Genomic DNA, 8,454 nt, shown 5'->3' on the forward strand with positions numbered 1-8,454 from the left:
CACGGACTGTGCTAGAAATGGGGGATGCAGACTGTTCCTAAGACACAGTCCCTCTGTCCCTGTGGCAGTGAAAGAGACACCTAACAGCCAGCCAGAACACGAGGGCAGCATGCCGCCCAGCTTCAGGGAGCAGCGATCCTGTAAAAGCAGTTGGAAGCAGAATTCCTCCCTTGCCCCGAGCTTTACAACAAGTGTGGGTGTGTATTTGGGAGAACCTCCTAATTCTGGTCTCAGCACATCAGGCACCTAAGTCAGTGATAGGCTCTAGACTAGTTCTTACCGAGTGTGTGTGTGTGTGTGTGTGTGTGTGTGTGTGTGTGTGTGTGCAAAAGCACCTCAATTCTCATTGATGAAATCTATGGAACCCTTCTCAGGAAGATGTTTTTGTTATTTTTAAGGTTTATTTATTAATTTTGAAAGAAAAGAGAGAGCACGAGTGGGGGAGGGGCAGAGAGAGAGAGAGAGAGAGAGAGAGAGAAGAGGGAATCCCAAGCAGACTCTGGGCTGTCAGCACAGAGCCCAACACAGCTCCATCTCAAGAACCGTGAGATCATGACCTGAGCTGAAATCAAGAGTCGCATGCTTAACCGACTGGGCCACCCATGCCCCCAGGAAGATGTTTTTAAATGTGTAAAATTTATAGGATGGCAAAGGAAGCACAAGATATTGAAATACTACTCTCAAAATATTTTGAAAATTTGTAATATGCATGTCATTTATCAACACTTAATTTTTTTAAGCAGACTCCACACCCAATATGTGGTTGAACTCACAACCCTGAGATCAAGAGTCACATGCTGTACTACTGAGCCAGCCAGCCATCTTTGTTGACGCTTTAAAAACAAGGTCTTGGGGCGCCTGGGTGGCTCAGTCGGTTGAGCGTCCGACTTCAGCTCAGGTCACGATCTTGCGGTCCGTGAGTTCAAGCCCCGCGTCAGGCTCTGGGCTGACGGCTCAGAGCCTGGAGCCTGGTTCCGATTCTGTGTCTCCCTCTCTCTCTGCCCCTCCCCTGTTCATGCTCTGTCTCTCTCTGTCTCAAAAATAAATAAATAAAAATAAAAACAAGGTCTTTTAGGGACTCCTGTATGGTTCAGTAGGTTAAGCATTTGACTCTAGATCTCAGCTCAAGTCATGATCTCACAGTTCATGAGTTCGAGCCCCAAGTCAAGCTTCGTGCTGACAGCTGGAGCCTGCTTGGGATTCTCTCTCCTTCTCTCTCTCTGCCCCTCCCCTACTCATTCTCCCTCCCCCCACTCTCTCTCACACACACACAAACACATACTAAAAAAAATTGAAAACAAAGCCTTTATCTTTTAATGTTTAGCTTATCTTTGAGAGAGAGAAAGAATGTGAATAGGGAGGGGCAGAAAGAGAGGGAGACACAGAATCCCAAGCAGGCTCCAGGCTCTGAGCTGTCAGCACAGAGCCCGACTTGGGGCTCGAACCCACAAACTGTGAGATCATGACCTGAGCAGAAGTCGGACCCTTAACCAATTGACCTTGAAAACAAGCTTGGTCTTTAAACACTTTAAAAATAGGAAGGGATGTCTAATTTGAAAGTAGTTTGAGTGTAAATGCTGTTTCTCGCATGGTATCTGCACCAATCGCAATGTAACATAAAATGCCTGTGATTTCTATTGGTAATGATAATACAGGTACTGCTATTACAACTTTGGATTTATGGCTATTTCTATCGTGGAATGAAATGTTAAACCTAAAATTTAATTAGAAGGTAGTGAAAATAAAGATGAGATTTTTTTTCCTACCCTAGGCTAACCATTCCCTGCTTTTATTAATAAACCTAAAGAGAAAACAAACAACAAATGACAAAACCCGCTGAATGTGCTAAGAGGAGGTCTGTGCAAATGAGAACGTGTGTAGCAGCCTCATCAGTAACTCAAAAATAATGTTTGCTGTTGAGCGATTTCTGTGGTTTGATACCAAAAACATCTTCAATGTTTGGCAGATTCACCTCGAGTTTGGGAGAATACATTTTGCTCAAAAGAGTCTATTCTTGGGGCGCCTGGGTGGCTCAGTCGGTTGAGCGTCCGAATTCAGCTCAGGTCACGATCTTGCGGTCTGTGAGTTCGAGCCCCGCGTCAGGCTCTGGGCTGATGGCTCAGAGCCTGGAGCCTGCTTCCGATTCTGTGTCTCCCTCTCTCTCTGCCCCTCCCCCGTTCATGCTCTGTCTCTCTCTGTCTCAAAAATAAATAAATGTTAAAAAAAATTTTTTTAAAAGATTCTATTCTTATCTGGTTCTAGAGTCAGACTTGAACTTGAGACATTTACAAATGGGTGCCTGTTTACTGCTGACTAGATGGTCCTATTCTCCGTTCCCGAATCCGATAATAAACATTACCAAGATAGTCAGCGAGAACTGGTTCAAGTCTGTTCGGCTCTACTCTCAGGAATGTTTTCTTCCTGTTAAGAGAACTAAGATTGTTCCTTAGGGGAGCGATCCACAGAGGAAAGGAGTTCTGGATAAAGAAAAACATTAAGTAATTTTCCTGCCTTCAGCTTGCTCAGGATCACTCTGCTTGTAAAGAAACAATAGAGACGTCGGGTCCCGTGTTCTGACTTCTCTTGGATTGAGCTCCTTTCCAGGCGACAGCACTGCCTGGTACAACCCAGGAGCGCACAGCCCAAAGTTGCCGTGCCTCTTCCCACTGGTCACTTCCCACTGCGCTTTACTGCAGCTTCATCTTTCTGGCCCACACTCCATCCTCTCCTTTCCTTCATCTCCCCTGCGCTGCAGGCCAGTCCATGGCACAAAAGTCGTGTCACACAGTCGCTGAGGAGCCGCGTGGGTGCCAGTCGGGGGGGTGAAGAGTTGAACAATCCCGGCATTTTCACTTGGTCCAACCCAGGTTTTGAACGCCAGGGGAGAGCTACCATCGGTTCCCCCCCCCCCCCCAGTGCTCTTTATGGGCCCTGGCAAATGCTCAGGAAAAGAAAACGTGGCTGTGGGGTTCACATACCCCCCCTCATCCCCCACTGGGCTTCAGCTGCTGGAGCTCTGCCTGGCTGCCTGCCTTTTCAAAGCCTTCATGGGGCTTGAGCCACAAGGACACTAGCAGATGAGAAAACTAAGGCCCAGGGAAGGAGAAGATGTGCCCAGGGTCAAATTACCAACGAGCGGTAGAGCCAGAAAGGAAACTGAGGTCTTCTGATTCTGAGGTTTTCCACCGTCTTGCATAAGCCACATCCACCCAAGTGCCCAGGAGTTGCCCAGAAGGTATGAAAGACTCCAGTCACTTCTTCCAGGAACTGACGCTCTAGGAAATGAGCTAGCTTCCTATATTCACATTGAATAAAGGCCTTCATGAGGGAAAACTCATGCACATCCTTCGGTTTTCACAGCTGATGTTATGAAACTGCAGTCTTTCATCAAATCAAATTACTCTCCTAAAAGCAGAGAAAGGGGCTCACTGCAGACAAGCACAGTCCCGGCCCATGAGCAGCAATAAACATCTGGTGTGCTCTTTTCACCCTCCTGCCTGTCACCACCCTCTCGGGGCCAGCGCCCCGCTCCCCACCGCCCCCACCTCCTGGTATTGGCCTGGACCTGAGGCCCCTTTTCCTCCGAGGAAACACTGTGCACTCCAGATTCGCTGTTAGACTGTGTTCCACGGCCATTTCCTTTCTGGAGACTGGAGCCAGGGAGCCTCCAGCTCAGATGCTGCCAGCAGCCAGGAAGACGCTCATGGGGTGTGTCCGCCAAGTGCAAACTGGTGTCCTTTGCTGGAGCAGGCATGGAAGGTGCGGGCCGGGGGCCTCCTGTGCAAGACGGAGGCAGCAGGGGGCGCTAGGGAGCGGCATTAGTAAGGCGCCTCCTTCAGTTCCGTTCAAGGCTGTGTCTATTTTTGTTCATTTAGTGTTGGGTTTCGGCCGGCTGGCTACTCATTTTCTCCTGCAGTTCTTCCAGGAGAAAACGTAACCCCCATGAAAGTAAGGCTGTGACCACTTTGTTCACCATTTTGTCCCCGCTGTCTGCCGGATACAAGCACTCGACACGTTTTCAGTGGATGCATGGATGGATGCAAAATTCAAGCCGGCATAAAGAGAAAGAGGGCCCCAAGGAAGGAACACAAAGCGAGTGGCACCGTCCCGAAGGCTGTTCAGGACACTCTGGGCAGCTCCCTGTTGGCAGGGATCCCCCAGCTGGAGAGGAAACTTTGCCGGGGGCACACTCCCCTCCCCCAAATGCACACAGATAGCCTCAAATGGGATTATTTCGTGGGTACCTTTCCTTCGCTACAGCTATTGATGGGTAGGATTTCCACAGGGTATTGGTAGGGGGGAGGGTATGGAGATACAAGAAGAAGCACAGAAAGAAAAAGTGAGATTTATTCAAAAGAGCAAAGAACAGCCCTGTTTGAGAAAGAGCACCAGGCCTGTGTCCCCGGGACTGTCCCAGATCCGGCTGGAAGAGCCAGGGTTGGGGGGAGCAGTCATTGCTAAGGTATTGGGAGCTGGGACACAGTATCCTTGTATGCCTGACTTTACAAAATTGTCACCCATCTCTGAACTGGTGATGTATCCTATATTCATTTTATTCTTAAAATGATCCAAATTAGTGGGGCGCCTGGGTGGCGCAGTCGGTTAAGCGTCCGACTTCAGGCAGGTCACGATCTCGCGGTCCGTGAGTTCGAGCCCCGCGTCGGGCTCTGGGCTGATGGCTCGGAGCCTGGAGCCTGTTTCCGATTCTGTGTCTCCCTCTCTCTCTGGCCCTCCCCCGTTCATGCTCTGTCTCTCTCTGTCCCAAAAATAAATAAACGTTGAAAAAAAAAATTAAAAAAAAAAATGATCCAAATTAGTTATCTCTTAAGAGTTTCCTGAGATTCCAAAGAAAAAGTGGACTTAGAAGAGGGTCGTAGCATCCACGCCGACAGGCTGGGCTGATTTAAATACGTGCAATGTTCTAGTTGCCTTTTTTTTTTTTTTAATTTTTGTAAGTTCATTTATTTATTTTGAGAGAGACAGAGTGAGTGGGGGAAGGGGAGAGAGAGAGGGAGACAGAAAATCCCAAGCAGGGTCCAGCTCTGCCAGCACAGAGCCGGATGCATGGCTCCAACCCACGACACTGTGACATCATGACCTGAGCCAAAACCTAGAGTCGGATGCTTAGCCGACTGAGCCACCCAGCTGCCCCTAGTTGCTTTTTAACTAGATCTTTTGTTTTACTCTTTGTTCTTTCATCTTTTCTTTAGAAGGGTTTTTTTTTTTAATGTTTATTTATTTTGAGAGACAGAGAGAGTGCGTGCAGGGGAGGGGCAGAGAGAGAGAGAGAGAGAGAGAGAGAGAATCCCAAGCAGTCTCCATGCTTCCAGCACAGAGCCCAATGCCCAGCTTGATCTCGGGACCGTGAGATCATGGCCCGAGCTGAAATCAAGAGTTGGCCTCCAGGTGCCCCCTTTCTTCTTTTCTCTAAAGGCCAGGCTTAATCCCGTCAATCGTTTGTGTCCTGACAGAGACTGGGCGATGTTTTGAACATGTTCTACCACCTACTTGGCCTCTGATGTTACCCAGTAGTCCCCACCTGCTTCCTGCATTTGGAGATTTGGGGGTTTGCTGTTATTTTCATGTTCTCTGCTAGCCTGACCCTCCTGAGCTCACCCCCACACGGCGATGCTGTTTGTTGTTGGTTTTTTAAAAAAATAATGATCCACTTTGGGATCTGATGAGATCACACTGTTTTTCTCATTGTTCTTTCAAGTTCATGTAGAAGTCTCTTCCTAAGGACCAGATATATACCCATTTGGAAATGTCTTTTTGGTCTGTTTTCCTTACTCATTGACCTTTGGTTCTCATCATTTTTTCCTGAAATTAAAAGCAAGGGGAAGTTTATTTTCCATCATTATTTGTGCTCCTAGAATTTTCACTTGGACAAGTGCCATAAGGCAGAGTCGTTTTCCAGTTTCTTAACTCCCCCCCCCCCCCCCCATGGACTTACCTTATAGGATCTCGTGCTTCTGTCGGGAACAGGGTTTGTTACTACAATAAGAGCAGACACAGCCTGGAAACTTTCCCATAGCTGGCATAACTTCTTCCAGATTCTTTATCACACTGCCAAAGACATACGTCTGAACAAGGGCCAGCAGGCTTCCAGGGCGTTTCCATAAACACCAGCTCATTGCACCCCCTCATAATAACCCCGAGGTAAGCTGGGCAAAGTTTGTAATCCCTCCTTTACAGATGAAGACACTGTGGATGAGAGCAATTGGCCGATCTGTGCAAGGTCACACGGCTGGTATGACCATGACCCGAGCGCTCTGCCTTCTCACTCCATCTGACTTCTGCGGCTACTCCTGCTACAGGGAAGCCTCAAGAATGAACTTTACAAGGTGTTTCTCTTCCACACAATCTATTGACTAGTAGCCTGGGGGTTAGATGAGCCCAAGCGTATGTGGGGAAGTCTGCTTTGGGTTGGCCCCGTGGAGGAGGATTATGTAAACTCCACTGTGTGGGACCAGAGCAGAAATGGGGAGCACTGTAGCCAGGGTGTCACTGGGGAGTCCAGGACTAGCCCTGAGGGCAGTGGGAGACTCATCCTGAGGCTGGTGTGAGGGCTGCTGGCATAATCTTCCTGAGCCTGAGCAAGGAGACTCTCCTGTCTTACGTTCAAGGTACAGATTCTCTTTCACGTTTCCTTGAGGCAAAAAGCAAAAGGAGAAAGGGTGGGAGGGCACCCCGCTGGCTCAGTCCGTGGAGCCTGAGACTCTTGATCTTGGGGTTGTAGGTTTGAGCCCCACAATGGGTGTAGAGATTACTTAAAAATAAAAGCCTTTTTTTAAAGAGAAGGAGTATTTTTTTTTAAGTTGATTTATTTATTTTGAGAGAGAGAGAGAGAGAGAGAGTGAGCAGGGGAGGGGCAGAGAGAGAGGGAGAGAGAGAGAGAATCCCAAGCAGGCTCTGCACTGACAGTGCGGAGCCTGATGCGGGGCTTGAACTCACAAACTGAGATCAGGACCTGAGCTGAAATCACGAGTCTGACGCTTAAGCGACTGAGCCACCCAGGTGCCCCCCAAATAAAATCTTTTTTAAAAAAAGGGTGGGGGTTGGGGGAAGGAAGCCAAATATGGTGAATATTCTCCTAAACTGAGACTGAAACTGGCCTTTTAAAAAATGGTCAAGGGCACTGCTCTCCCTGCTTCTCAGAAGCTGTGAGTTTCACTCATGGCAGCTCTGGTTTTTTGTTTGTTTTGTTTTTTAACGTTTTTAAATTTATTTTGAGAGAGACAGGGAGAGAGAGAGAGAGAGAGAGAGAGAGCAAGCACAAATCAGGGAGGGGCAGAGAGAGGGAGAGAATCCCAAGCAGGCTCCGCACTGTCAGCACAGAGCCCCATGCGGGGCTTGAACTCACCAACTGTGAGATCATGACCCGAGGCAGAATTAAGAGTTGAACACTCAACCGACTGAGACACCCAGGCGCCCCACCAGCTCTGCTTCTTGAGGCACCGGCTCCGTCCTCCACTTTAGCCCTTATCTTCCCGCTGACCTCAGCTTTGGTCTGGCCCCTTATGGTGGCCCCAGGCCCGTGCCTCCCTCCCAGCCTAACACCCGTCAAGCCTGCTCACCGACTTGGTGTCCTTTCGAGAGCACGTTCTCCAGAGAGATTTGATTGGCTGAGCTCCTTCTTTCCAGCGACCACACCATTCAGAGGTTGCCCAGGGACCAACAGAAGTTCTGTTCTTGGGACAGAAACTCAACCATAATTCATTCGGTTGTGTGTTGTGGAGGGGGGTGAGGGGGCTCTTCAGAATGGAACAGCCTACGGGAGAAGATTCCCATAGAAGGAGATGTGGGTTGAGCTCCTTAGCAACTCTAGAACTACTAGAACTACTCAGCAACTAAGAACTACTTAGCAACTCTAGTTCAATGGCCCAAAGTAATCTCTTCCTCGCCAGGTTTAGGCAGTGTTTCTTCCCAAGGAGGGAAAAATTGTGGGACACTCATACAGGAACTGTTCGAGGGCCTTCTGTGTGCCTGGCACCGTCCTAGGCCATGAGAAAGATATTTCAAAGATTGTTGGTGAAGATTGTAGGGGCAGAGGGGGCCAAGGTGAAGATGGAAACAACTTCTAGATGACTTGGGCTTCTCTTCTTACCCACACATAGAAAAAAAGAAATCATATACACGGTGGCCATGCAGCAACAGCATAGGTAAAACAGACTTTTATGGGGCTTTTGGGGGACCCTACTTATTACTTACACTTTTCTGTGGGAAACTGCTTCTCATGGCTTGCATCAAAGGAGAAAAACATACTTCTTTTGAAATGTACTCCCAGACTACACTGGAGGACAATGGGAGAAAGAGAGATAAAGAGGAGTTAGCACGTGGGGCCTTTATTGCCCAGGGGTCCATGCGTCAGTGGGCATTTTCTCAATCGATACGTATTAGAGACCCAGCAGCTGTTCACGTGGGGGCTTATGACAGTTTCTCACAAGCTAAACG

The sequence above is a fragment of the Lynx canadensis genome, chromosome F1 (genome assembly GCF_007474595.2).
Source record: "Lynx canadensis isolate LIC74 chromosome F1, mLynCan4.pri.v2, whole genome shotgun sequence".
In the NCBI taxonomy this organism is placed as follows: Eukaryota; Metazoa; Chordata; class Mammalia; order Carnivora; family Felidae; genus Lynx; species Lynx canadensis.